This window comes from Bombus vosnesenskii, unplaced genomic scaffold, assembly GCF_011952255.1.
Source record: "Bombus vosnesenskii isolate JDL3184/JDL3185 unplaced genomic scaffold, Bvos_JDL3184-5_v1.1 scf7180000013395, whole genome shotgun sequence".
NCBI classification, from domain to species: domain Eukaryota; kingdom Metazoa; phylum Arthropoda; class Insecta; order Hymenoptera; family Apidae; genus Bombus; species Bombus vosnesenskii.
The window spans coordinates 411609-429024 of NW_022883020.1; the positions used below are offsets into that span (position 1 = coordinate 411609).

The window sequence follows — 17416 nt, forward strand, 5'->3', positions numbered from 1 at the left end:
AATCGGCGGAAGATGTTGTTTAGGGATTGAGGAAGTTGGGAGTTTTTTTTTTTTTAGGTATAATGGGGGGTGATGTGCATTATGATTGTTAGGGTGTGTTATAAATTACGCGTTATTTTGCACAATGTTTTATATTTTGTATCCTATATTGTATTGTATTCTACGTGTGCTCGGGGATAAAGGTAGCGGGAAAGCAGCGATGACGGAGGTTAAGTCGAAGAAATCGAATTTTTTTGAGGGAAGAGAATTTGGTATATACGTATGATGATACGCATTATGGCTCGTACGTCACGTTCTGTTGTACAGAAATCTTATAACGAAATTGAAAGAGAATTTACGCGATGTATCTCAGAATTTATAGCCCGAAATTTTTATGATAAATAATCTTCCAATACGATGTTAAATGTGCTACGAATTTCCCAAGTAACCCAAGATTACAAATACGGGGTGAAAAGACACGCGACTGGCTAATTTCAGTGTCGCTATTCTGCGTGTGCATAGTCTTTTCTTTCGTTTTCGCAATCGTTTTATGGTAAAAAGTAACTCTTAATGACCGATCGCCTAGGTGGCCTGATGTAATTGCACCGGATCTCTCTCTCTCTCTCTCTGTCTCTCTATGGAATTTCCTTAAAAATAGAGCGTGGAAAACGAAGCAAACGCAATCGAGCAATCAAAAGACGTTGTTCCCAAAACCATAGCGAACGTACTCCCTGAAACGTGTGACAATGATAATAAAAAATGCGGTTGAGAAGGCTCGAATTTTACGCAGCGTCCCGACATCTTTCCGATGTTCCAAGTACATAATTTCCAGGTATTAATAAATGACTATATATATATAGTCATATATATGACTGCCGTCTTTCTATTTCATTTAAAAATTATTGCCAATGAAAGATTCATCGAAATTTGACTCCATTCGCTTGTCAACGTATCGTAGTTTTACGTATTATTCGCAATATTTTTCGTTGTTATTTCGTTCGTTATTATTTATTGGTTAATACCGAACGTCTGATGAATAATGAACAGCGAGCGTGGCCGTACTGTCGACTCTGAACGGCGAATTCCGATTGGCCGGAGATTTTCATCGCGTTTTATTTAACAGGCTGACGCACGTGCGGCGGCTGCTTCTTGCGGCACGTTCGCGACACCCGTTGACACCAGGCTGGCCCTGGTTTTGATAAAACACGCGCCGGAAATTTCGGCACCTGTTACGCGCGTGTAATGGCGCCCGGCGACATCGATGTCGCACCGTTTTACCCCCCTTTCGATTAACATTCTGTTTATTTAGTTCTTTCACCGTTGCTCCTCTCTCTAGACGCTTCGACGACTTCAGAAATAGTGAAATTTATTTGGGTGTTACGAAATTGCAAATAATATGGTTTTACGGTATGATACTTTAAACGACGTAACGCGCAATAGTAAGACGATACGAGTAGTATCTCGATCGCATTTCGTCGATCGGAATAGAATTTTCACTCGCTATTTAGGAAATATTCAAAGCAACGAATCGAAGTAAAATCGTCATGCATCGAAATCTGTTGAAATTCTTTGGAAAAACGAAAATTAGTTATCGGTACGCTATTTTGCATACAGTTCCCAGTGGATTCTAACTTTTTCCCTTTTCTGTGTTTCAGGTGAGTTTGCTCCCCGTTTCCTGAGGAACCCAAAGACTTTTCGCGGCGAGTTGGTGAGTTAAGGCTAAAAGTTTCGTAAGAATCCCTGCCGTTAAGGGATCGACGGAGGGTCTGACCGAGCATATTCGCGTATATCACCATAAACATGACCCTTCCAGTGTCTATGAAGAAGAATTGTCCCTCTAATGATCCTGGCGCGTAAAAACTAGCTCGAGTACTCAAACACGAGGACAAATTAGGTCATAAGCCTGAGAATTAAAATCGATCGTCGTAACGCGTGCGATCAAAATGAAAAAAGTTTCGCTATAAGAATTAGTAGATTACCAGTCGCCGGTAAACGACTATAATGCAAAGAGGGAATTTCGAACGTTATCCAAACGTTCGTTAATTAATTAAACCTTCGTTCGAATCGGTATATAGTGGCTGAAAGACGATATCGATTTTAAACGAAGAGGTATCGAGTCGTAGGAAACGTTGTGTTTTATCTTACTGTAGATAAACGCGCGGCATCGTGTTTCGCTGATGCGTTCGTACGTACTTTTCCCTTTGTTTCTTAAAGAGTATTCTCTCGATACGGTGCGTCTGTGTAACGTGCGTTCGAAGCGATCAGATTTTTTTTTTTTCAAAAGCATTTGTCGACTATACGATGAACGCGTCGTAAATGCGAGGAAAGGTGGTTTTTAACCGGCAGAAAATTCGACGATGGTGATCAAATAGAATCAGCACCGAGCGAGTCCTTCAAATTCAAAACCTCAATTTTTTGACGATTTTTTGAAAATGCCGATCGAGAAGATAGTTGAAAAATGGAAAAAGGTGGTAGAAAACGCCGGTCGTTTCAAACTAAAATAACGAATTTCTTTTATCGAAGGCTGGAGTCAACAAACGACGTTACTTACGGGACGATACGATGAAAAGTTCGAGCATTAAAAACGAGCAAAAACGAAATAAAAAGATTAAAGCGAATTATTTTATTTTCGAACGGAGAGCGTTAACAACGTATCGTCAAAAATTCCGTGGGTTGTTTAATTCGGCCGCTGTAGGTTAATTAATTGTCGTTAATTAGCGCGGCTCTTTTCTCGCGTTACGCTAATAACGCCATGGTAATGCCGTTTTTTAATTACGCTCTATTACGCCACCCTTTTATTACGTTCCCTGGCGCGACCCGTTTCGAAACATTTAATTAGCCTGGCCGTCGAACGCCACACGAAATTGCCCCGTGAAAATAGCCAAGGTGCCATCGCGACACCCAGGATGGGATGCTTGCTTTCTCCTCGCCTTTCCCGTTTCAGAGCCGATATTTCCGCTCTCCGACGGCCGACGTTGTCAGCTTCTCGTCCACGTCTATGACCAAATCTTTTCACGCGTCTGTTTTCTTCGGGATATTTTTTTGCAACGGATGGTGCTCGGGTATCGCTAGACTTTGTGCGGTTAGACTTTGTGTGATGCCGTGTAGCGTGGGAGAGTCGGGCATCTCTTTGACATTGTTATTTCGATATTTTGTATTTTTCTTATTTCGGATATTGAGTTGGTTTATTCCGAAAGAAATATCTTCCGTAGTTAGATTTTATCGGGTTGTCGCGTTTGAAGTTAAAGATTCTTCTTTTTTTCTCTTTTTAATTTTCCTATTTTGGAACGAATCGATTTGGGAGAAATGCTGATATATAATACAAAGGTGAGAGTAAATTTGCCGGTTACACCGCTATCGTTATTCGTTAAAAGACATTTTTGGAGGGGCGAAGAGGAACAGAGATTCTTTTTTTCTATTTCCAAAAATATTTTGCAGAGACTTCTTCTATGAGTCTCGTCGTAACTCTTTCGATTCACGGAGAGAGAATATTCATAGCTTTCACAATCGGAGTACAACTGAACGGTGGTTAAATCCAAATAGAAATATTTAACATAAATTCGAAATAGGGAAATTCTCATAGAGAAAAGATAATTATCGTTCTTCGTGAAGTTACCTTATAAATGCATTATTTCAACTTCGTTAAACTTCTTTGAAGAATCTTTCCCCGCGGAAAAAGCCTCAAATAAAGAATCTCTTATCTTGCGTTTTTGTGGTACAGGGAACTGTGATAAATTTCGGTAAAATTACGATAGAATACGTGTACAGAACGGAGGTCCTTTTATAAAGATTGCTAAATAAAGGATTTTCCATGATGTGGCAGAAGAATTGTAATAAAATTCCCTTTCTGCCACGACGCACGAACGAAATGGAAGACCCTTCGTTCTGTTATCCGTCGACTTATATTTCAGTCTGTAACTTGAAAAACAAGGACAACGTTAATTCGAATTCTCAGTTTAGCGGTAAGCGATGCGAGTTTTGAGTCACGCATTAGGCAGTCTGTTGTTACAATTCGATATTCGAAGAAGAGTCGTTTTAATAATTGCTTTCTTTTCTCAGACGTAATCTATAGTCTGCTCGCAAGGGAGGATCCTTAACCCAAAATAAACTCCCGAAAGTCCAACTATTTCTCGTTATAGCTCGCCGTAACATCGGTAAGTTCTTTTTACCAAAGGACGGTCTTAATTAAAAGGAACGACTTTTATGTGGAAACATTTTTTCAATTTTTTACGGTTTGTATAACGCAAGATAGAAAAATAGCTGGATTTTCGAAGGCCAATCTCGCCGCCCCTTACGGCGAATTTAGGCAGCAAAGGAAAATTGCGTAATACGCGCGATCTTTCGAAATTGCGGCTTGTATCTTCTCTCGTCTGTTCGACGCATGGCTAATTTTTTCTTTTCATTTGGATCGACGCTGTTGGCATTCTAATTCGCAAACGATCGTAGAATTAACGGTTATCGCGGTGGAGAAAAAAAGAAGGAAAGAGATGGACTGGCGTACGATTGGGAAATCGATGGGGCCGTGTTGCCGGTGAAATTCTAAATAACCGATTGCACCCCAGAGAATCAACCACCAGGCGATTCGTTTGCCAACCTCGACGAACAGGAAACTGCGTTACCCGTTCGCAAAACGAAATTGTTTTACCGGTTTCGACTCATCCTCCCGGTTGTCACTTTCCCGTAAATATTTATTCCCCCTTTTTGTTCCTAATTCTTTGTTTCTTCTCAGTTGTTAGATACTAGCATTTGTTGTTTACTCTAAAGATCTTGCCTATCTATCTTTACTGGAAAGACAAAGAGTTACGAGTCATTTATCGCGGACGTATATTTAGTAAGAAATTAGTATACGGCACGAATAGACACGTAAAGCGTATAATAAAAGTTAAGCGTGATTTGACCGAACATCGAGATTCATTTACTCTGTACAAAGTTAGCTGGTAGTGTACTTTCCCAACGATATTGTGTCTCATAAACGCATCATTTTCTCCCAAGTTTCTCGAATATTCGCATAAGTGGTCGGTTGCTGTAGAAAGACGTCGTAAGACACGTACTGTCGGCCCGATACATCTGCAACGACATTTGATCAAGATTTCGTACGATTTAAAGTCTACGTACCGAACAATATTTAAATACTGTCGTGATCTTGTAACTTGCGTATACATTTTCAAACTGATTTCAAGTGGAATAAGAGTTGCCAATGGAATAAGGATGGAAACAAGAATGAAACTATACGAGTCTATGAATGCATCAACGCGATCGCGATAGTTTCCTAATATTACCGATATAATTTCAAAATGGTTCTCGTGACGCACAAAATACGTTCGTAAAAGACGCGCGCAAGTGTTGGGGGGAGGGGGGTACTTTGGCGTATATTAGTTAGGTACATTAGCGATCCCTGTTTCGGAAATTCAGTCACTACGATCGCAAACAATCGCGACAGGTGGCCCTTTGTCAGAGAGGGGAACGTTGTCGTCCCGTAGTCGAGCGCGAGCGCATGCACGCGGTATTTATCTGGCGGAAACCGTGGCCATAACTTCGTTTCCATGGGAATTGTTTGGCAACAGGTGGGGAAAATTTCCACGCACAGGCCAGCCTGCACAGCCTCGTTTTGTCGTTCCAACCCCACCGAAAGCTCTCTCTCTCTCTCTCTCTTTCTCGCTCTCTCGCCGCCCCTCAGCCATCCTCGCTATTTCCCCCACTACGCTCCACTACGAACGGAACGATTTCTGTTTTCCACCATACCCCCTCCGTTTTCTATCCACGTAATTTCGCTACTTTTGCCAATTGTACGGCAGTTTTCAGATGTGTGATGTATTTGTTGCGTTCGAAAATTTGGAAGGAGTTTGAAGGAGGAGTGGTGGGAAAATGATCGTCGGAAGAATTTCTTTCGGTTTGGTTTTTCCATGCTCATTTTTACTCCTCGAAGAAGTCAAATTTTATAAATCCTTTGTCCCATGAAAGTTAAAGTTAGTAAGTAAAATTAGTAAATTGAGAAAAGTAAATTAAATTTGCAAGTTTCGAAACTATTCGTAGAATTACTACCCATTTCTATAACTACGTGTGAATGCTTATCTTAAAAAATGGCTATTTTTTTTTTTTAGAAAAGTTGAAAGAAACGAGCGCGGAGGCGAAAACGTGGCAGCTTTCTGTTTCCATCCTATTCACGGTTACGAGGATAACGTTTTCAGATTATTTCGTTCGCAAGCGGGTCTAGAAATGGCCACCTTTTAGCATTCTCGTTTCTTTCTTCGTTTTCGACACTTCGTATACGTGCATGTATATACGTGACACCTGCAAGCGTTTCTGATACAAAGTACACGCATAGAACGAACGAATTCAGCCAGAGGCGGTCTCCGTATATTGCACCCCCGCGGATCGTCGCCGACATCGACGCGACGACCCTTGTACCGTGACTCTGATCTTCGACGCGATCACCAGAGAGCCTTCTAATTAAAATCTCGGAACTTTTTCCGTCCCCCGACGCGTTTCCACCTCGGTGAACAAGATCTGTGAACAGGGGACGAAAGGATCGACGGTTCAGGGATGGGAATAATTGAAATCGTTCAGCCACCCCTCGCGCCAGCAATTAACACGCCCGACTACTGGCTGCCATCTACGTGTCTTTTTTCTTTCTTCTTTTTGTCATTTCCGTCTTTCTTTTTCGAAAGGTTTTGCGGCTTTCGCTCGGCTCTGTCTGCTGAGATTTATTTAATTTTTAGGGGGCGAAGAAGAGACGTTGGAGCTTTTTCCTTTCGATTTGTTCGAACGAATTAGCATCTTTCGTACGTTGATATTTTTTAAATATATTTACTATATATTTATAAATATTTTTTACCTTATTCGTAAAATTAGTACCTGTTTTTACAAGATTTTGTTATTTATAATATCGTACATACGTATATGCGTAGAAAAGTAATAAAACTGTGGCGAGAGCAGGGTATCCGATGGACGTTGGCGAGATTCGGACGCGGTAACGAGGGAAGAGTTAATCGATTCTGGGTAAAAGCAGAGGGGAAAAATTGTAGATCGTGCGAACAGGGGCAAGACAGAATGACTCATAGAAGAGCGCAGCAAAGTTGAAAGAGAGAAAGAATGGAAGATGACGAGGAACAAGAACGAGGAAGGAAATGCTCGGGGAAGCTAATTTTAACTGTCTCAACGGCCTCCAATTTTCGCGATTTAATCCGTTCCTCGTGCGCCTAATTGACTCGATGATAAACCATCGATCAAACGAAAGTATAGATGATTTTGCTGCTTGTCGCATTCACGCTGATTCGCGTGTGCTCGAGATTGCATTGTTTCCATCTTGTCGTTCGTAACGTTTCTTCTTCTCTTCCATGTGCTCACGCCGAATATCGATATCGAAATCAACGCGTGTCTAGCTGCGTTCCAAAGCTGTTGTACAACGAACGCACGATCGTCGTGCAACAATTACAAAGCAGCAAACTTTTCCGGCTTGAGTGTCGTAATTGCGTATTACGATATCGATGTATGTGTATGTCTAATTTGTAGGTACAGAGCCACGTGCCAGCCTTTTTCAAGACCGAAGGACAGGAAAATAAAGTTATCTATTCGCCTGATAAAATTCTGCCGAAGAAGGGAGGATTGGAATTCTTCGATTTGAATTTCGATATTTTGCGGCTCGAGAGCAGTATGTTACGGCGATTGTAATAGCAACAAAGATAGCAGCAATGAACGTCATAATCGTGGTACTAGTAACGCAATTAGAACTCACAATATACCCTGGAAAAGCGGATAACGCACGACAGCGATGCCAAATCTGGCAAACGACGTTTTCATTGTCCATCTTCCGGCTGGAATCACGTTATACAGTCGAAATGACATTTGTAAATTCAGGAATAGATTCGAAACAATAGCCACGCACAGCGAGCTGTTACTAGTCGAAACGAGTTTTCCGTTTTGTCGTGATCCTCGCGTGTGCCGAGCCTACGAATTTTAATGAAAGCTCGAACTCGCGAATTGTAAATAAACCGGGCTGCAGGCGAGCCCCGAGCTTGATTAATCTTGATGAATTATTACAAACCATCCCGTTATTTCCTCCCGTAAATGCAAAACATTATCGCGAATTCGTATCGCGAGCATTGTGTTTCATTTGTAATCATCGCCAAATTACGATCGGCCATTATTGATTCGACCGGTAACAGAAGCCAAATTTCATGGTAATTAAATCACAAACGAGAACGTTGTTATAACATACGACGGTATCCCTGAATTTTTAATTGTTATTAATAGACTGCGGACTTTTATGTGTTTAGGTGAAACTTGGAGATGCAAAAATACGGAGTAAAATTATGTAAAATTATGTAAAATTATGTAAAATTATGTAAAATGATGTAAAATATCCAAAATATAGTAACCTTTATGATATTTAATAGACGAAGTAACTTTTCATCCAAGCTGCAGTTGTTCGATTCAGTATTCGGAGAAATATGAATTTGCATAAATATCTTCTTCTGTTCTTCGTTTACCAGGGTTTCTACAGTGGCGGACGAAGGAAAGATTAACGCTTGGATAGCATCGTTGGGTCGTAGATGCGATCATAGTAATAATTTGCAGTAGACTAGTAAAATTTCTACGTTCACGTTCTCGATAACTGAGATTCACTATCGTAAACAGGTGCGCTTGAACGAATTTCGAAACTCCGAAAATTCCATATTTATTACCATAATTCGAATATCGTTACGTGTAAGATATTTTTGTATCTTCGATAGAGACGCTTTACCCCTCTACGATAAATCAACGGACCAAGCGAGAAACACCCTAAATCCGGAACATATTTTAAGAAATCTACGATTGAATTACCGACAACCATTCGACGACGAAAATCTTTCATCGAAATTTGTTAGAAATAACATTACCTTTGGTCTCTTCCTGCGACCAAAAATTCCATGGCAATCCGCCCTTATCGCGCACCGAGTCGTAGGAGGAAAACATAAAGCGAACGAGTGGAAGCATAGCGGGTATGCTTTATGGGCCAATAACAGGGGCGTGCGTCTTGTCGTTGTAAATTATTAAGCCGCCCTCAGCGCGGCCGATAAAGCTTCGCGAACCTGATATCCGTGGCGTTGGCGAGCCTGCAGCACCGTCCTCTTCTGGGCAGGAAATAACGATTCACTCGACGACACCGTGTACATTGTACATACGGTAAATCATCGACCGACTCGGCGAACGCTTCCAACGATGTACGACGCGCTGTTATAAGAGAAAAAAGCCGGTAGTTATTAAAAGTCGAAACGAGGGCGATATTTTCCGGATCTAAAAGGTGGCCGTTCGGTCGTTCTTTGTCTCCTACACGTGGGTCTAGCTTGTGTGCTTAGGAAATAGGTTGTCTAACAAAGGACGATGTAATTTTATCCATTTAGCAAGCTTCTACTTTAACTGTGAAAGAAATGTACGGTAATTGTTTCGGAGTACACTTTCTTGCTGGTTTTATCTTTCTATCAATAACGCGGCGAGTTCTTCCCGAAAGAATTATTTTTTCTCGTGAAATTTGCGTTAGTATCTATACGAATCGATGCGAATGTAATCATTTTTGCGAGTTGCGATGGAATATTTTATATTATATTTATATTATCCCGAAACAATTATTTTCTCTTATTTATCTCAGAATTTTCAAAAGATTTTTTCAAGAATTTATACGGAAATGGCCTCTTTGAAGATTGTTACGGAATGCTTCGATTCTAGGCTACTTCATAGCGCTTTACGGAATTTACTTGATTTTTATGCTTCGATATGTTTCCGACTTTGCTTTCGTTTAAAGTCTAATTTACGTGTCTAACGCGTAGAAATTTAAATTGCCACTCGATTTCGAATAGCCAGTCTCGAGAACCGAAACGACCCAGGAAATAAAATAAAATTCAAGTTCTGCGAGTACAAACCGTTGAGAGATGAAATTTAACTAGACTAGTTCTGAACCGTCCGAAGACACGTCTAGAAAGCAACGAGTCGGTTACGGTGGCCACGAAGGGTGACGATGTTTCGCCTTAGAAGGTCGTCTTAAGTGCCCCTTAATATTAAGCAGGTTGGGTCTTTATTGGCAGGGCTGCCACATTAATCCAGTTACAGTGTGCACGGTCCGGAAATTTGTAGACGGTTATAAATTTTAAAACTTGTTCACGCACCTGCGTTCGAGCCACCCTCTTGGCTTACGGGGGTTAATCGACCGACTCGAAGTATTTTGCGTATCGAAACTACCCCCGGTGGTCTATAGGCAAGGAGAGTGATCTTGCGCGAATAGCGCTAAGAACTCTTAAGCGCTCGGAGTACTCCAAGATACTCGAAGCATCCTAAATCGAAAAATGTTGCATTTTTTACTGCAAAATGTTCTACTCGACGCAAGTGTTTGATCTCTTCTTGTAAATAGACGACAGTAACGTTAATACGCGAACGATCAACCGAATTTGGAGGACCAATTTCCTCAGCGACTAATCTGATCTTCGAACCTTTACCACTGCTGTGTCTGCTGTGACCCCGAGCACTGAGATCTCAGCTCACGGATGGTAGAAGCTGCTAATTCAGCGATGTATCTGCTAGCTGCCGCGCTCCGCAGCTCGATACCGTACGTCCTTTTACATTAGAAGATTCAACAGGATGTTCGGACCTCGGTAAAACTCGAGCAACCCCGAGCTGCGAATCTACGAACCAAGTTCACGCGCAATCCTCCGCGATTCGTGCGAAATCCTTGGATCCCTCTTCGGAAACTTTGCCCATCGACGCAGTCTTTGAACAGGGAAATTCTCCGCTTAATTACCGGGCCTTGAAATCGTACTTTTCATCGACGTACTAATCGATAAACATATTTAATTAACGCGACGGGCCGTGTGGCTCGCGAAGAGAGAAAAAAGAGTTGGTTGGATATTTAATAAATCGGCGATACGCAAAGAGGCGGTCTCCTCTCTGCGGAAACGATATTATATTTCGGCTAATGAGACTGAAAGTTGGCCGACGGGCAGAGGGTGAAGGGCGGGTAGGAGCCAGCGTGAGCCTGATTGGTCGGCTATTAACGACGCCCGAGCCGTAACGATCATGCGGCGCGCGACAAATACAAATTAATTAATAACGTTCATAAACCAGTCCGGCCGAGTAGCTTTAACGGCTGGCCCGGCTACCGGGGGTTAGTTAATACCCGTTAAATTATCTACGGTACTTACGCAAAGATCATTAATTTATGTTCTGTCCTGCGCCGCTGCTTTTCGCGTTCGCGCCACCAGAGATGTTTGCGTTGCGGATCAAAGCTGCGCCATCTACGTTGCGTTGGGCAACGTGCCTGGTGTTGGCGAATTGGAGTGCAGCTGAGCTACGTTATTACGGAACTTCTTGGCCGTCCAACAGTTTACGGTTACTCGCGTTAATATTCGGATCGTATTTGCCGTCTTGCGCGAGAGCGGATCCTTTAAATATCGCGTTGCTTATTCCGCGAACATGCGAACCATTTATCGTATTTTCATGACGTTTGATTTTAAAAGTCGACAGATTTTAAAAATTGTTTCCTTAGCGTACGACTTGCGTGCATAAAGTTATTTTCATTTGAAATAAACGGTTCTTCGAAATTCATATTATGCCAAAATGGCTAAATAATATTCAGAGCATGTACGTTCGACGTTTTGTCCAATTTCTTCGTCGATTCGTGGCCTTTTAGCTTCGAATCGCGCAACGATCGTAATAACGATAAATTTCCGCCAGAATTTCGACGGTCCCTTTACAAATTAATCTACCAAAAACAGCCGTCCAAATGTCAACGATTCGTTGCAGTTTAAAGTTGGAACAGCCGCGGGCCACTTTGCCGTCATTAATCACCCGTCTATTATTTGCACTCGATCACCGGCTCGTTCATTACGTTAATTAGCATCGATGGATCAGAAACGTCCGAAATATATTCCCGTCGTTAATGGATTGTCCCACGGTACTTGTTCGTTTGAACGAAAATTCTGCGATCCTTGAATTCTGTTTCTAACACCAGTGGCGCCGTCACATTCCCTAGACAGAGACTGGCGATTCGTGGTAAAAAGGCAAGTAACGAGCCTTGCTCTCATTTCCAACGAGAGTCCAAAAGATTCTTCGCAAATATCGTCGTCCATCTTTAGAACGAATTTTTAGTCTAATACGTTAAACTTGATTCCAGTCGTACGCGAAAGACGATCAAATCGCGACAAAAATGCATACTTTGTAATTTAAGCTGAAAGTCGTAAGCAGCAAATTGCAGTTTCTAAAAAAGGCTATATCTGTTATTTCAAGTGCGATCTTTCATCGTACTCTCGTCTCGAGGAGCGAGAAACGACGAATTATCGCGAGAATAATTCGCGTTGATATACAGCCTTCGTTTCTTTGCGCTGGTCGCTCGCAGCTTCTTCGAAAACATCGTAGAACGTCACCCTAGCCTCTTAAACATAATCGCAATCGCCCGAAACCGCGCAACGTCGCTCACATCCTCTACGTCTCTTGTTAATTAAGAGTAATTGCTATCCATGTCCCTATCCGGGACAGACGGTTTGTCCTGCAGTTTGCAATCACTTAATCGCGAAACCGAGGAACGAGTGACGGCCAACTCGCTCTTCCAACTCGAATTCTCGTAATTACAGATGCTAAACGGGGAGAAACGTCAAGCCAAGTTGCTATTGCAGGCGATACCAATCCTTTTGACGTAAACAGCAGCCTGTCTCGCGGAATTTGTTATTTGTAAAAGTAATTAATCCTTAACGCAGCGACTTTTAATTGTGAATATCGACCGGCAACTCCAACTTATTCTCGTCGTACCTTCTCCTTTCCTTTTCCGAGGAATCTTGCAAAGTATATAAGCATTTATCACGCTTGTCTCTAAAAATTGTTCTCCCCGAAAGAACAATTTTCGCCACCGTTTCAACGATTTTCTCAGGAAACGATATGTTTGTGCGTATCGATCGGCTTTATCTTAACAATTTTCACCCGAAAGACTTTTTAGTGGTTTTTAGTTTTTAGAAACTAGAATTTGCTGTTACCGTATCTTATAATCGAATAATTCCAACTAAATGGTCGGAAACGATTGTATCTACTCGTTTATGTATCTTGGACGGTAATCGAAGGAACAATTTCCATGAAAAAGATTCGGTCATTTCTTTAGGAACCAGAACCTGTTTTACTACGTTTTACGTTTCAACGATTCCAACTGGATTCCAACGAATAATTTCAACGAAACAGTCGAAAATGCTTCTACCAATTTGTAACGTTGGCGATCGTAACTGCAAGAACAGTTTCTACCAAAAGAATTCATCCCTTCGCGTCCGTCGGAACAATCGATGGAACGATCCAACCCTCGGTGACTAGAAACAACCCCACAAACTCCCGTCGTAGCCCCGTGCTGTTGATAGTGGAACCACTGGCCTAATAAACCTGCCCTAACCACGTAACAGGCGTAAATCGCGAGGCGGCGATAAAATCTGCGAGGATGTTGGCCATTTTTATAGTCGAGCCTGTCATCCCACAGCTGCGATCGAATCCCTTTATTCGGACGAGCGTGACGAACGTTCGTTCGACTATATTCTGATTTACGATCAGGCTGTTTCGATGGTGTACCATGAGCCTAACGATCCACGAGAACCACGATGGACACCCAGCTGCGCGGTATCATTCGATTCTCGAGAATTTAGATTTAATCGCCGATTCGGTGGCCGGGTTAACCGCGAAAAAGTAACGATTCCTGTTGGTCGAACGGATGTTGGTGAAAAAATGATGCGTGTAACGCGTGGCTTGTTAAGCTTACTTGACGAGCTACGCACCTGGGTTTTGGCTTGCGTTTTAAGGTTACCGATCGTGAATTACACGATGGAAGATTACAGAAATTGAACTTTTTTGTTATTTCGAGCACGTTACACTGCTGGCCTTTTCGCTTTTCTGCAAATTCCCATTTTTCTATTTTCGAATAAACAGCTTCTTATCGTTCTCTATTTTCTCGTAAATTTCTACGTTTCTGTTTCCAAGTAGAGAGGTTCGTGGAACGATGTTTAAAGTAAAAAGCTCGGTTGCTATGGCCGAGACGTCTGAAAATTATTTCAAACCGCAGCCCCATCGCGACCGCCATTTCAAAATGTATATATCCGCGAATTCGCATCTCGATTCTTGTCGTTAAAATCTGCAAATAGCGCCAGAGAGTAGATAGTTGAATTGGAAATCGTTGCTTTCGCGTAGGTCGAATATTTCCAGAATAGAAAAGACCTGGAAAGGCGTCGGGGTTCGGGTCGGTGGCACTTAGACACGGTTCGTTAGTCGTTGGAGATTGCATCTTGCTAGATTTACTGGGAACGTACGTCGACCATTACCAGCCGATTGCTAGCTCGAGTGCAATTTCGTTTCTGGATATCGAAACGAAACATTCGTTTCTTAGCCCCGCTGCCTGCCATTTTTCGCCCTCTAGTCTCTTCACTCTCTGCATCTTGATTTTGTGTTCGAACAACGGTGGTTTGCTCTTTCGAAGAAAGAGAATTCGCAAGTTATCGCAACGAAGACGGTCGCTGTTAAAAATCGTCCCTTCGAAATGTTGTTTTTAAACATTTTTAAACCAATTTAAAAACCATTTTAAGAATGGTTCGTTACACGTGTTCTAATTTCTGATGTGTTACGAACTTTGCCAATACAAGCGCGATAGCCGAGTCTCTCAACAATGTGCACGATATTTCAAAATGTTTCGTGCAGCGTATATTTTATATGCGCAAGTGGGTGTCTACAAATGTCCGAATACTCTCATGAAAATCGTCGTTTCGCGTGCGACCTTTTACGATTTTCAACGCGTCATTACCTTCGCCAGTGATTTCGAGAAGATTCGTTACAGCTCGTTTCGCGTATCGATCTTTCCGTTATACCTGTTCAAATTCGCGCTACCATTTCTCGCTCTTTGTACTTGTAACAGGTTTGTAATCCGCTATTTCGAGCTTCGAAAAATTTATTATTTATACGTTTGTGTCCGTGGTCAGCTCGCGGTAATTGCATTGGAAACGAGTAATTCCATTTTTTGTGCTATTCTTCCAAGGTGAGATGCATTTTTTATAAAAAAAAAATTGAATCGAGAAGAAGCTTAGTGTCCGCGTGAAAACGTTTGACAGAATGTTACGTTGAAAGTTATCAACGAAAAACCTCGTTGTTGCCCAATTGTGGCAAGAATTTTCCTCGATTCGTGAGTGGAATCTCCGTTTCGGGGGCAATATGACGCGAGTTTTCCCTTTTCTCGAATGGAGACAGCATCAGTCGCTGCGTGACAGCTCGTATTTCTTCGAAATCCTCGGAATAATAGAAAAGAGCACAACACGGCGACTCTATGGTGCACTGATGGCTTTTCCGATGCGCGCCGCGTGCACGAAACAACTTGGTCCGAAATTCCCCGCGCCGACTAATGGCGTCCGCCATTTTGCGACGCTGTTTTCTCCAACGGGCGATATTTCGATCCTTCTCCACAGATTTTACATATTTTGAAATGCGCCGAGCATTTTTAATTTTATCCTTTGCTATTCATCATTCGTCTTTGCTGCGATTTTTTTTTTTTTTTGAAGATCTCGACTCGGTTTGGCATGGTTCGATCAGTTTGATAATTTAATTTTGCTTGACAATCGGGATCAAAATTTTACATTTACCTGGAATTTTTTAGACTTTGGATAGAAGTTTGGAAATTGCGAGATTCGTTTGACGCGTCAAAATTTCACATATCGATCTTAATCTTCGTTTTGACACAATTAATCTCTTAGTAAGAAGAAACTGTTGTCCGTCGGTGTTCTTTCTAGAAGAATCGGTCGCCGTTACGCCTTTTCAAATCCAAAGATGACCTTTCTCGACGAAGGACTTTCTGCGACAATTTATGAACGTAATTCGATTACCAAACGAAATTACAGTAGAATCGGTAAAACTGTTCTGTCAAAGGCAGCCGCGTTAGCGCAAACCTTGCTTCCGCTCTTCGTTCCGACTAATTCATTTGCCTTTCTGTTAGCAAAATAATTACAAAAAGATGGAAGAACTAAAAAAGGGAGGTGCAAAAAGAATTGGAAAAACAAGAAGCGAGGAGAAACGAAGGGTAAGCTTTTCCAACGAATGGAAGACATACTTTTATCTTAATGGAATTCGTTATCGAGCAAAAATAATTCTCTTTGACGAGCAGCCGAGTGCCAGCGAGAGTCGACGATGAAACGCGGTGTAATGGAAAAAGCGCGGGAAAAATCGAAACGCCGGAGGATCTCTCGCGGGGGCTCCGCTCGGATCAGAATTTTCTCGCAAGCATCTTGCCTTTTGCAGACACGAACAGAGATCTCTGTTCTGACCACCGGAGATCTCTAGAGGCCAGGAATTGATAAGAACAATGTTTGCAACGAGTTTCTCTAGGAAACACTTTGAGACAATTGGTTCTTTTCGTTAAACGTTGTCGAGAGCGTTGTCATATCGATTGGATGAATTAGTTGTTACGGATAGATTTTGCCGTTTCATCTTGCGTTGTCAATATTGCCAAGTTTAAGAAAAATTCTTAGCAATAAAAGCCAATACACTTTGTCGTGCATAAATTAGTAGATGTAGATAGATGTCGATGTTGAACCTTTAATAACGAAGACCGTAACGTAATTTACCATAAACGAACTGTGATAGGCGTAGATGGCTTTCGATGTTAAATTTATTGAAATTTATCGAATTTATTTTTCATCGTCACCGTTCCTGAATTATTACGCCCAAGTTTCACAAAAATTCCTAACGATATATTCTGTTCGAAACGTCATTGGAATTCCCCGTGAAAGTTTGTTTGGTCGCGACTCTTTATCGCCAAGGAAACGCAGAATTTATTCCGCTATATTAATTAACCGGCGTAGGTGGAGGTGTCAAACGGCCGTCGATGAGGAACGCTAGAAAAGTAATCGAAGTAATGGCTCTCGAGAAGCGGTCGGCCGCGCTAATCGAGGACCCACGGAATTATCGACACATCCGCCGGGAGTTCCCATTCAGCTGGCCAAGTGTGCTCGATGGCTGGCTTCGACCGCGGTCCCCGAAACGCCGAACAATTCAACCGCCGGGATGGAATTAAAAGGAGAATTTACTCGTGAGAAAGTTTTCGCCCAGGCTTTAGATCGATCTTCGTCCCAGTTAGTCAGTTGGTTTCGACGTATGTCTACATATACTGGCCGAGTAACTATACTACAGAAAATTCGTACGTTCGCATCGTACGCCTTGTACGGAATATTATGAAATTTTATGGCTATTGTAACGAGACTCCGAACAATCCGAAAACGTATGTTAAATCTAAGAGAATACCGAATATCACGATAAGCAGTCTTTTCGAAGTTAGGTGTTAAAAACTTCGTCGCAAAATCGAATGGAAACGATGGTGATATAAGCTTGATGTAAAATATTTTTCGTTTTATATCGTTTCAAAGTAACGAATTTATAAATCAGGACATATCAAGTTTTTCATCATCCT

General features: G+C 41.9%; 1 protein-coding gene across 14 annotated transcripts in view; it reads left to right on the forward strand.

The window, feature by feature from the left end:
- LOC117237668 (polypyrimidine tract-binding protein 2) overlaps nt 1-17416 on the forward strand; it is a 414765-nt gene that overhangs the window by 134109 nt on the left and 263240 nt on the right. The window contains exon 2 of one of the 14 annotated variants that reach the window (XM_033501873.1): nt 1635-1687. The exons of the other annotated variants lie outside the window; for them this stretch is intronic. The gene's annotated coding sequence lies outside the window, so the exon portion shown is untranslated. The remainder of the gene's footprint in view (nt 1-1634; nt 1688-17416) is intronic. 14 annotated transcript variants of the gene reach the window in all.